This window comes from Rhineura floridana, chromosome 3 (genome assembly GCF_030035675.1).
Source record: "Rhineura floridana isolate rRhiFlo1 chromosome 3, rRhiFlo1.hap2, whole genome shotgun sequence".
Lineage (NCBI taxonomy): Eukaryota > Metazoa > Chordata > Lepidosauria > Squamata > Rhineuridae > Rhineura > Rhineura floridana.
In genome coordinates this window covers 120,298,002-120,310,772 of record NC_084482.1, presented here as the reverse complement: position 1 = coordinate 120,310,772, position 12,771 = coordinate 120,298,002, and positions in this window count along the sequence as shown.

Below are 12,771 nucleotides of genomic sequence, written 5' to 3'. Positions count from 1 at the left end.
GAAATAGGGGCTTGAAAGAAAGGGAATCGCTCCCACCCGTGGCTGGCTGTCCCTGTGTGAGATTGGTGTGCCTTTGACACCCCGGCACAAGCCTCAGCATGCGTTCTGGGAAACATAAAAAAAACCCCAAACAATTATCTTTAGAGAGACTTTAAAAGCAGCTACTAAAGGAAGCATTGACCTTTTAATATTATTGCTCTCTATGAGTAGAGCAGATGCTGGGATGAGACGCCAAGGCAGCTCCCCTTTCCCCTGCGCTTTTGGGCGCTTATAAATTACCCCAGCGGCGCCTTCGCCAGCCTCCTCTCACCGTGGCTGCGAAAAGGGCGCATGCATCAGCCTGAGGGGGGGAGTGATATCCAGCTTGGGGGGAGCAGAGGGATGCTACAAGGCAGAAGAGGTCCTCCACACACACTTTCTCACACTCTCTCTCTCTCGCACACACACATGCTAGATGTAAACAACAGCGCCAAAACCACAGCTCCGAGGAAGGAATTTTATGAGCTCCAGCCCTGCTACCCTAGGGAAGTTGTTGGTGCCGCTGCAGAAGAGAGAGAATGAAGGGGTGGGGAATGTGATTTTGTTTAAAGGAGCGGGGGAGGAAATGTATTGGGGGGAAGTGGGAGAAAGCAGGAGAAAGGAAGGCGAGAGCAAACAGAAGTTGCTTCATCAAGGGCAGGAAACAAAATGACGCCCAGAGACAGTTAAAGGGGCAGAGAAAAGGGAGGATCTAATGGTGAAGAAATTGCGCAGCCAAAAAAAGGCACTTAAAAGGTAATACGCGGTAGAAGCAGGTGCGGATTTTAAAAGCAATTTCAGGGTTTTGTTGCATCCATTTAATCCGGAGTTAAAGGCAAAAGCAGTAGAATGCACGCACGTTGGCTAAAACATCAAGTAAACGGTCCAAATTAAAAGGATTTGCAAACAGCACCAGTTGCAGATTTTTTTGGCATTTAAACAGGCTCTAAGCCAGGCGAATGGGAGGACCCTCAGCTTGTCTGCCCCTTTTACTCTTACAAATCAGACCACCCACTCCCCACTTTATATATGATTCCAGCAGACCTGCATTTCAAGAACCACAGTCATGTCACCTCTTTGCCCTCCCCCCATTCTTCAATGTGTGTCCAGATCACAATAACATATTGCAATCCTTAAAATGGTCAGAGTTCAAAGGGTGCAAAAATAAATTTAGCAGCATGTATTACAGGAAGCTGTACTCTGATGAGTGCAAAAGAAACTATGAGAGGATGATGTAAGATCTATGAATCCAAGCAGGATTAAATATTCTTGAATTTCCCCCATAAAGAAAGCCTGACCTGTAGAAAAGAACATTCAATTAACAAACGTTTGGTTTACCATGTTGTATTAATGGCTTTCCATGTTCTTTCAAGCTCCAAAATGCTGAGAAATTGAAACCGGTAAAGGCTACACTCTTAACAGATGCATTATTTAGGCAATACAGATATGGTATGGTTTCCTATGTTGTAATTAGTTGACTACTCTTTACACTATTATCTGTATGGAGCTCCAAGGTGTCTTCTTACATTTTATCTTCACAATAGCCCTGAGAGGTAGGTTAGGCTATGAGACTGAAACTGGCCCAAGGTCACCCAGTGAATTGGTTGGCTGAGAGGGGATTTGAGCCCTAGTGGCCCAGGTCCTTGGTCATCACTCCAACAACTATACCGCATTACAATGGCTCTCTTTATAAATGATATTCTTTATAAAATTAAAACCATTGCATGTCAGTATGCAATTTGGCACATAGTATCCAACTGAGGGAGAGTGAAATGTGGCCAAATTTCACTCGCACTCTGTCTTGGTCTTTCAGTTCAACACTGGGCTTGATGGGTGCATGAATGTAGTGGAGATAGGCATCCAGACAGATATTCATCAGATGCGGTGACATTGGGGAAAGGTGGGAAGCTGTACCTATAAAATTTCTGCCTGGGGCATTCACTACATGTTGCTGTGGTGAGGGGACAGGACACATTTTATGACCACATCACACAGAAATTCGTAACTGTATATGTAGCAAAGGCTTGGGAAAGAAACACAACTAAAATATCTGCCTGGACATTAACTACACATTGCTGTGGCAAGGGAACAGAGTGTTTTATAGATGCATCTAAATTTTTTAGGAAACACAGTGCATTTTATGAATGCATCAGCCAGAAATTCTGAGCAAGTGTTCCATTTATTAGGAACCAAGATACAAATATTTTATTTTTTTTATTGGAAGACGCCACTGGCTCAAACAACAACAAAAAATAAACTATTGGAAATAGTAATAGGACAACAACAACAGGATATTAGGCTCTATATGTATCTGCAGCAGTGAAATTACATCAGTGTTGGCTAGAAACCCATGCAATTGATTGCTATATAGTTAACTAACAAGAATGTCTTCCTTTACTGTATATCTACTTTTACTATTATTTATTTTATTGCATTTATATCCTGCCTTTCTCCAAACAGATCAAGGTGGTGTACATGGTTCTCCCCCTCCTCATTTAATCCCCACAATAACCCTGTGAGGTAGGTCAGGCTGAGAGGCAGTGACTGGCCCAAGGTCACCCAGTGAGCTTCATGGAGAAGCAGGGATTTGAACCTGGGTCTCCCAGGGCCTAGTCCAACACTCTAACCACTACACCAGGAAATAATGAAATGGAAATCCCAACTTATGGCTACCCTATGAATAGGGTTTTCATGGTAAGCGATATTCAGAGGGAGTTTACCATAGCCTCCCTCTGAGGAGAGGGCCTGCTCAGCTTGCCACACCTGTACAAGCCAGCCCCTTCCTTCTCCGCAACTGCCAGTTGGGGGGCAACTGGGCTCCTTGGGACTATGCAGCTTGCCCACAGCTGCACAGGTGGCAGGGCACGTAACCCCTGAGCCACTCACTGTGGGCGTGATCTTTAGCTGGCCCTTTACACCCAGGAGACACGAGCGGGGATTTGAACTCACAGACTCTGGACTCCCAGCCAGGCTCTCCTCCCCACTGTGCTATACCAGCTTCCCAGGAAGTAATAATCTTCCTATATCTATATAAAGCTGTTGTCACCCTGCAATTTGCTTGGGCACCAACATGTGGTGCTGTGAATTACATCATGATGATGGATTTCTGGGAGCCACAGGGCCATTGCAACAGCTTTACAGGGAGAGGAGGAAGGAAGTGGAGGAGGAAGATGGAGACAAGTTGGAAAGGCAGTCCAGGAGATCTGTGGAAGAACAGTCAGGATAGGAGAGGGCAGCTCCCCAGCAACCATCCCTTCTTGCTGCCACGGCTTGCTGCTTCCATCCTCCTTGCCCTCCACCACTGAGGCTAATATTGGGGAGGGGGGCAAAGGAGAAGCAGGGGGAGGATCAGATAGAGCCTTGAAATTCTCTTTGCACTTCTCCTTTGTACCTCTGACACTGGGGCACAAAGCAGAAGTGCGGAGGATTGCAAAAGGTTAAAAGGATCACCGTGGGGTGGGCTTTGCAAGCCTTCCCGTGATCCCCCTCTCATCCTCTGCTCTTGGGATTGTGAAAGGTGGGTGGGGCAACCCACCTGTGAATCATGTGATGTCACAATGACATCATGTGTTTGACATGTGGGTTGTGCCACCTACCTGTCAAAGTTGGTTCGTGAGGTGGGAGCCAAAAAGGTTCCCCACCTCTAGTCTAAGGCTGTGGGGGAGAGGGGTTGGTGAGGCCTAGGGGTGTTGGCAAGGGGAGTTGCATAATGGTGGGGCCGGGAGGGAGTTTGATGAGGTAGTAGCCAGGTTGGTAAACAACACAAGCAGGGGCACAGCTCCCAGTGATATACAATTTGCCACTAGGAGACTTTTCTTTTCATCATTGCCATGGCTTATGGTCAAGACAATAAGCTACTTCAGGTACTGTTTCCTAACAAGCTGGTTGCCACATGCATTCTCCTGGGCTTTGCACAACAAAGGAACTGTTAAGATTGGTACAATACACTGCAGTCCTCTGTAATGTCATATTTTTTTCACTTGTAAATATTTCATGAGCAGAATAGATTTCATCATCAAGGCCATGGAGGCTTCCATATATACATGGGAGAGAAGTTAGCCAGTGGAATCTGAGAAGCATTTAATACTTGGAAGAGCACTGAGAGGCAGGACCAAACCCACCAGCACAATCATGAAGCCAGGAAGCTTTCTCCTCCTCACTCTGATGGTGTTATTTCTGTACTCAGGTGAATCATATTTCATGCTGTAAAGGTTCTCTTTTTGGAGAGATCTGTCTTTTGAGATTCCCATTAGGCACTCCATCTCAGAAAGGAACATAATCCATGGACATTCTCAATAATGAAATTATGTCCAGGGTACCCTGCCCCAGGACCGTACCTGGCACTTTCCATCTTCTTCTGCGAACAATCCATACTTAGTTCCCAATGTTAACACTCACTAGAGCCATCACCACACACTCTTATTTTTCATTAGCTTCACATGGCTCTCATAACATACGAGTGGAGTAAGGTGCAACCCAAAGCCCACAGAGCAACATAGGTGGAAGTTCTACTGCAATGAACAGGATTGGCAATATATTTAATTACTCATCAACTGACTAAACTATTTTTCATTGATTTGATCATCTTCCTTTCAAAGAATCAGTGACATTTAAAATCAGTTGCATATTGCTCACCATATATGCCCTAGTGAGATAATAAAGGAAGTGTAAGATAAGTGTAAGATAAAATTCATCCAATTTTTTCTGTTGCAAAAAGTAAATGTTGTCAATTATTCATTTTATGGATTTGCTTTATAATTTTTACACTCTGGTTGTTTTGTTCTAGATGTCACTAAAGCAATAAACGAACGGGTGAGTGGCAGTTATTTATTCTTCTTAAATAACTTGATAATAGCTTGGAGTTATGTGAAATTATATTTCTCATGAAAAATGTTTTAATTTAGGCCAGAGTTAAAAACACAGGCAACAAGAAAAGCATATGCACACAAAATGCCCCCTAAAGGAATAAAGAAACTCGCTGATAACAATTCTATGCATCTTTGCTCAGAAGTAACTCCCATTGATTTCAGTGGGGATCACGTCCAAGTAAGCATGCATAAAATAGCAGTATTCTCTCATGCTTGCTGGATATTTTGACAGGCAGGAGAAAAATGCATTGACAAACAAGCTTATAATAAAAATACTCACTTATATCCCATTTAGGATACAAAACCATCCAAGGCAGCTTACAAGTAAAACCAAAATGCAATAATAAACAGACACTATTGAAACATAAATATAAGCTCTGTTTTATGCTGATTCTGTGGCCTTTTGTTTATTCTTATTGTTTTAAAATTTTTGGAAGCAGCCCTGGGAACACGATGGAAGGAAGGACACTATAAAACACTGATACCAGGTCCAAGGCAAATAATCAGGATCCTTTCCATAGGACAGTTGGTGGCAGATGGTGCTGTGGGGAAAGGGGAACACTCCAACTGGAGCAAGAACAAGTCTCTTCTTTTTTGCCATCCTCCTAGGACGGTTGTTGGCAATGTCTGCAGTACACTTATGCAGCTCACAGCTTTGCATAGGGCAAGCATAAGACTGAGGACCTGTCCTATTACTCCTCCTTTTTACCTTCTCCTTTTTAAGAGAAAATCTTTTCAACAAGAAAAGAATTAGGTTAGTAAGCTAATCAACCTTTGTTGGGAACTGATGTGGTTCAAATCTCAACCCTATTGACATGCTGGTTCCCCCCCCCTTCCTTTTGTTACTTAGGAGTTAGGCAGGCGAATCCTCACATGGGCTGGAGAGGTGCAGAGCAGCAGGTCTTCTCATGCATCTGAGGCCCAGCAAATTCCTGCCAGCCAGGGTGAAGGTTGAAGTTGGGGATCTTTTTTTGTCCTAGACTGGCACAGCAGAGGAGCTCAAGTATTAGCCCCCCCCCCGGGATCCACAGGACTTTGGATTCCACAGATCCAAAGCCTCTGGCACTCTGTGTCAACCCCAAAAATGTCCTGTTTAAGGGCTTTCCACTGGCAACCCACAGTGGAAGCACGACCAGCAGTAGCTTCCCACCCACCATGACAAAGCACAGGGCCTCAGTGGAGCCCTCCCCCACTGGTGGCACTAATCTCCACTGGAGAATGGCCTGCATCCTATCCAAGTCCCTTTCTCAGCCATCTACACTGGGGGTTAGGATTGCACCCTTAGTAGTTTAGTTAATTGCCATTAATAAAGTTAAAGGGTAATCAAGGAGGATTGATTTAAAATCTGTTAGAACAGTTGAGAATTCTGGTGATTTTAAGGGATGGCACACTTTGCCTATAGTCCTCCAGTTGTGTGCTTTAGAGCAGGGGTTCCCAAACTGGGGTCTGTGGACCACAGGTGGTCCATGAGCTTCATTCAGGTGGTTGAAGATGGAAGATGCACATCCATCACCTTAAATATTCATATTGATTGTTAATTGCTTCCTTTATTTCTTATATTGTGTTTTATTGTATTACAATTTGAATTCTGTGGAATGCAAATTTCAATACAATAAAATAAAATATTTAAGAAAGATAAGAAGAAAGAAAAACACAATTAAAAATAATACAGCGTCTAGCACAGGCAAATTTCAAGTGGTCCATCAGAAGAAGAAAGGTTTAGGAACCCCTGCTTTAGAGCAGGAACAGAAGTTGTAACAAGGGAAGAACCCTGAGGATGCAAAGTTAAGTTATTCCTTGCACTCTGCCCAGAGATGCGGATGCTTTTGGAGTTCAGTGTGTCCTGTTCCTCTCTGCTGCTAAGGGAAGGTGAGATGGAACCTGGAAATGTTAGAGCCCCTGCCCGGGGGTGGGGTGGAGCAATTTTCATTGGGACTGCAGCACTCTCCCTGCATGTCCCTCTCCCTGCATGTCCCAGTCCCAGTCCTGATCAGACTGTGCCTCCACTGGGGCCATTACATCACCTTAGAAAAACAATCATTCAAAGCCAGACTCCTCATTTATAGTTCCTTCCATCAACAGCTGTGGGTTGCAGCGCAATTGCAATGCAGACTAGGGCCTTCTCTGTTATGACACTCCAGGTGTGGAACTGCGACCCCTGCAGATATGCCTGTCCCCCACCTTATCTGTTTTTAGGCATCTGGTTATGACATATTTCTTTGTTTAGGCCTATGGAGACAACTAATGTAACAGCTTGCTGCTGCTCTTGGGTTATTTATTTTATTATTTTTATTGGTTTTGTGGCTTTTATGTCATATTGGTGTGTTTCATGAATTTTTGTGTGTGCTTCAGCCAGAGAACCTTTGGGATAAAGATCAGGTTAAAAATACAACTAATAATAGTACATGAAGACTGATCTTCTCTGCTTGATCTACATGATTTAAATTTCCCTTGATGATATGAAACCTTGTTGACATATACAAGTGGAACTTCAAGTTAAATCAAAACACAGTCTCATATTGTTTGAGCAAAAGACTAGGTATGCCTAAGATTATTTGTCCGTTGCTGGATGATTTTAAACAATGGGGGGCATATTGCTTGAAGAAGTGAGAATGTTTCTATTCAATTTATTGAGGAAAAAGTGCCAGATTACATGAATACTACTTACAAAAAAATATACACACGAGTCATGTCTGAGAGAATCAAGCCCTTTTTGAAGGAAGTAGTGAGTGACTTTGGGTGAACAGAAACAAATTATTAAACATTTATCATACATTTTACAACCTGGCAGGATGATAAATCAGCTAGCCATGTGGTTACATACATCCCTTAAGTTAGCACTTGGTGAAAGATAATTGGTATCCATCTACTGTGCCTCTGCATTACTCCCTGTGTGGTAATCAGAAAGGTCTTGTGGTCTAAAGACAAAGGGGAACGTGCTTTTAGATATGCCATTTATTCTCTCTCTCTCTGCAGACGTATTGTCGTGGGTTTCCATCGCAGGTACGTACCGCGGAGTACCGGCCCCACTGTGGTTCTGATGGCAAAACCTATGGCAACAAGTGCATATTCTGCAATGCATATATGTGAGTATAGGTTTCACTTATGCAGTACAAATGAAAGGATTGAACACAAATAATCTGTAGGCAGACCTGCATTTTTAGCCTATTTAAAAGAAATGCTATAATAGATATTTGCTTCAGTTTACACACAGGAGTGGGTGGGCTGGTGGGTCCACATGCACCACCCTCTTTGCGGTATTGTTGCTGCTGTTTGCTGGGATGCTTCAGGGGCAAGTCAGGGGCTCTGTTGATGCTCCCGCATAGCCGTGATGGTCCACCACCACACCATGCCAGGAAGTAGCAACGATACCACTGTCAGCAGGAGAGTGGTGTATTAGCACTCCACCTTGCCGCCCACTATACAAAAGGTAGTCATGTTGGCTCATAAGAAACATACCAAAATCCCCATTAGGGAAATAATAAAGTTACTATAAACGTAATAAATTCCTAATAAAGGCATTTCCCCATTGTGGATTTTAGAATTGTTCACACATATACACCAAAGAATCCTGGGAAATGTACTTTACTGCTCATGGAGCTACAGTTCCCAGCACTCTTAACAAACTACAGTTCCCAGGATTCTTGGGGGGATGAGTGCTTTGACTGTGATTTAAATGTGAGAATTTTCTGAGGCTTTTTCTTTAAAAAATAGCAAATTGGTGTAGAAATATGAAGAACTGAATTTAAGATTAGAAAGCAAGAAACAGAGACAACAAAATGGACACATTCATCCATCCCTACTCATCAGTATGTTATATTTGTTTAATGATGAAGCTCTGCCTTTCTCTCCCTCATCAGCAAAAGTGGAAGAAGGCTGAGACTGAGGTACCTTGGAAGGTGCACAAAGGGTGCACAACACTAAAGAACGTCTCCAAAAGAATGCCCATTTCTCTTCATGCCTTGCTCATCCCATCACCCGCAAAGAAAGTCATTCTTCTCTGGCTTGTTGAACTGCTAGCCTTGGAATATTTTGCTACATCTTAATTTGCTTTATCAATAAAGAAGCTAAGCAGCATTATCAACCTTGGATTTTTCATTTGGGACAAACATCTCTCCTGACATTTTTTAATGTAACACCTTTTTTAAAATGATTAGCTCTTCCCTTTTGAGACATATAGTAATATGAAAATGTGTGTGATTTGGGCAAGAGATAACAATTAGAAGTTTGTTATTAACAACACACACTCAAAGAGCTGAGCCAAACAATCAGCATAATCTATTCAATGTGGACTTCAGACTTCAGGCAATAGATTTCTGTACATTAAAAAAACACAACTCCTTGGATATAGAAAGCCAGCTAGAGAGGCATCTACGCTAGAACCCATCTCCTTGGCATGCTACATTTCTTTTCTTTTTAATTGATTTTTTTAAACAGCAAATTTAACAAAGAAAGAAGAAAAAGAAAAGCGCGGGGCGGGAGGAGAAAGAGAAAAGAAAAAGAATCCATCAGGTCATATTAAAAATAAAATTACCATTGATATATCCATCTTAGTTTAAACATATAAATTGATAAATATCATCCGAATGTCCAATTAAATATTCACACTAGAGCTATGCACAAACTCCCTATCCACCCTGTGAATCACATCTGGAGGGGGGCCATTAGGCTAACCCACCCTAGGCCAACTCGGGGATCACCCACCCCGACGCAAAGCTACTCCTGAATATGTTTGGGGGTGAAGCTCATGTTTAATTAAGTAAAAAAAACCCTAATTAAACATATGGTGGGGAGGGAGAAGGAAACATTATGTCTCCTTCCCCCACCAACCAAAAGTGGGGTCAATTTATCTTTTGCAATGCTGTTTTGCAAAAAACAGCATTGCACAGGATGAAGTGATCCTGGGGGGTGCTGTTTTGCAAAAGGCTTTTCTACAACTCAGAGGATCACTGCCTCTGCTCATCAGGCAGTAAGAAAAGCCATGGCTGCCTCTTATGCCACTTAATGCCTGACTCCCTGACAGCCCCAGGTCACTCTGGGTCATCGAATCTGACCAGTAGCAATCTGTGACTGTCAGAACCCAACTTGGCCAAGGCCCAAAAAGTCTGAGTGGGACTGATTTGGCTTGGGCCTCAGGACTCACATGAATCCAGTGCACAGCCCTAATCCATATAAAGTTGATGTTTATAAGAAATGCGTTCAAATGTAGCATGGGCAGTAAGATCATCAGACCATTGTGCCATGGGTGGTGGGTATTTATCCTTCCAGACTGGAAATATGAGGGCTCATCTACAAATACACTGCTTTTACCTTCAAAATAGATTTGTACCATCCACAGTAGGTGCTCAATGCCAGCTGGAAACACAGAGGTTTCCATTCACACCCTCTATGGAGGATCAATCATGCAGTTTCCAAGTGACCACACCCTCTAATTTACATTTGCATACCCTCTGGTTGCCCTCTGGTTTCTAGGTAATTGAGCATGCTCAGTTTGTTCTACCAGCTGCAGTAGGTTCCTTTAAAAAAAATGGAAGTGCGTTATTTCTATTTTCACAGCTACAATATAGCTGAAATACAAATCTTTGTTTGAGCAGTATTATGCTTTTGCACACAAGTTAGGAGGAAAAGAAAACTGATGGCACCATTTGTAGCAACACACACAAAAAAGCCACCAGAACGGAGAAGAGCAACCGGACGTTGCAGGAAGTCACAGGAAACAAAATGAATGAAGGGAGGAGATGGTGGGCATGGAGAGGGGAATGATTGACACACCCACCTGAAAACTGAAGCAAAGCACCTACAAGAAGTGCAGTACAGTGGAGACATATTTTTCTCCACTTTTCGTATTATCAGCAGATTGTGTTAGTACAGATTTACAGGGGGGGAACTGCATGATAGCTTCTGTTGGCCGGTAACATGAAAATTAAAAGAAGATGTGAGTCCTAAGTCTTTTGGTGATCACAAAGGCTTGCATGCTACATTTCTATATGCAGGAACTATTTTCCATGCAGAAGCAATTAAATATGTGACACATAAGAACATAAGAACATAAGAAGAGCCTGCTGGATCAGGCCAGTGGCCCATCTAGTCCAGCATCCTGTTCTCACAGTGGCCAACCAGGTGCCTGGGGGAAGCCCGCAAGCAGGACCCGAGTGCAAGAACACTCTCCCCTCCTGAGGCTTCCGGCAACTGGTTTTCAGAAACATGCTGACTCTGACTAGGGTGGCACAGCACAGCCATCACGGCTAGTAGCCATTGATAGCCCTGTCCTCCATGAATTTGTCTAATCTTCTTTTAAAGCCGTCCAAGCTGGTGGCCATTACTGCATCTTGTGAGAGCAAATTCCATAGTTTAACTATGCGCTGAGTAAAGAAGTACTTTCTTTTGTCTGTCCTGAATCTTCCAACATTCAGCTTCTTTGAATGTCCCCGAGTTCTTGTATTATGAGAGAGGGAGAAGAACTTTTCTCTATCCACTTTCTCAATGCCATGCATAATTTTATACACTTCTATCATGTCTCCTCTGACCCGCCTTTTCTCTAAACTAAAAAGCCCCAAATGCTGCAACCTTTCCTCATAAGGGAGTCGTTCCATCCCCTTGATCATTCTGGTTGCCCTCTTCTGAACCTTTTCCAACTCTCGAATATCCTTTCTGAGATGAGGCGACCAGAACTGTACACAGTATTCCAAATGCGGCCGCATCCATCAGGAGCTTGAAGTGATACAATCCAGCAAAAGCTGTACGGTATCATTCTGTTGAAGATGTTACTTCTTAACATCTTCTTTTGAGTATTTTGAAGAACCTCATCATGTTGCAACTTAATTTCAAAGTAAACCTCTACATCTGATGACACCAGTGCACATAAAAACATAAGAAGATCCGGATGGATCAGGCCAGTGGCCCATCTAGTCCGGCATCCTGTTCTCATAGAGACCAAGAAGATGCCCATAGAAAGCCTGCAAGCAGGACCTGAGTGCAAGAGCACTCTCCTCTCCTGCAGCTACAGGCAACTAGTTTTCAGAAGCTTACTGCCTCTGACTATGGTGGCAAAGCACAGACATAATGGCTAGTAGCCATTGATAGCCGTATCCTCCATGAATGTGTCTAATCATGTAAAGCCAACCAAGTTAGTGGCCAACACTGCCTCTTGTAGGAGCGAATTCCATAGTTTACCTATGCGTTGCATGAAGAAGTATTTTCTTTTGTCAGCTTCATTGAATGTCCTCAGGTTCTAGAGAGGGAGAAAAGCTTTTCTCTATCCATTTTCTCCATGCCATGCAAAATTTTATATATTTCTATCATGTCGCCTCTGACTCGCCTTTTCTCTAAACTAAAAAGCCCCAAATGCTGCAACCTTTCCTCTTAGGGGAGTCACACCATCCCCTTGATCATTTTGGTTGCCCTTTTCTGAACCTTTTCCAACTCTACAATATCCTTTTCAAGGATATTGAAGGTGAGGCAACCAGAACTGTACATGGTATTCCAAATGTTGCTGTACGATAGCTTTATACGATAGCATTATAATACCAGCAGTTTTATTTTCAATACCTTTCCTAATAATCCCAAGCGTGGAATTTGCCTTTTTCACAGCTGCCGCACACTAGGCAAACATCTTCATTGAGTTATCCATTACAAGTCCAAGGTCTCGTTCCTGGTCAGTCACCACCATTTCAGACCCCATGAGTGTATATGTGAAATTAAGATTTTTTGCACCAGTATTAATAACTTTACATTTGTTTACATTGAATTGCATAAAAATTGCATTTCATATGTACTGTACTTAGTAAAAAAAAGGGGGGTTATTATAAATATTGCAGCAGGTACTTGTCCTGCTTTTCCACCTTGGCCAGGTACAGCACCAGCTTCTCGCTGCACTCCATCGGGT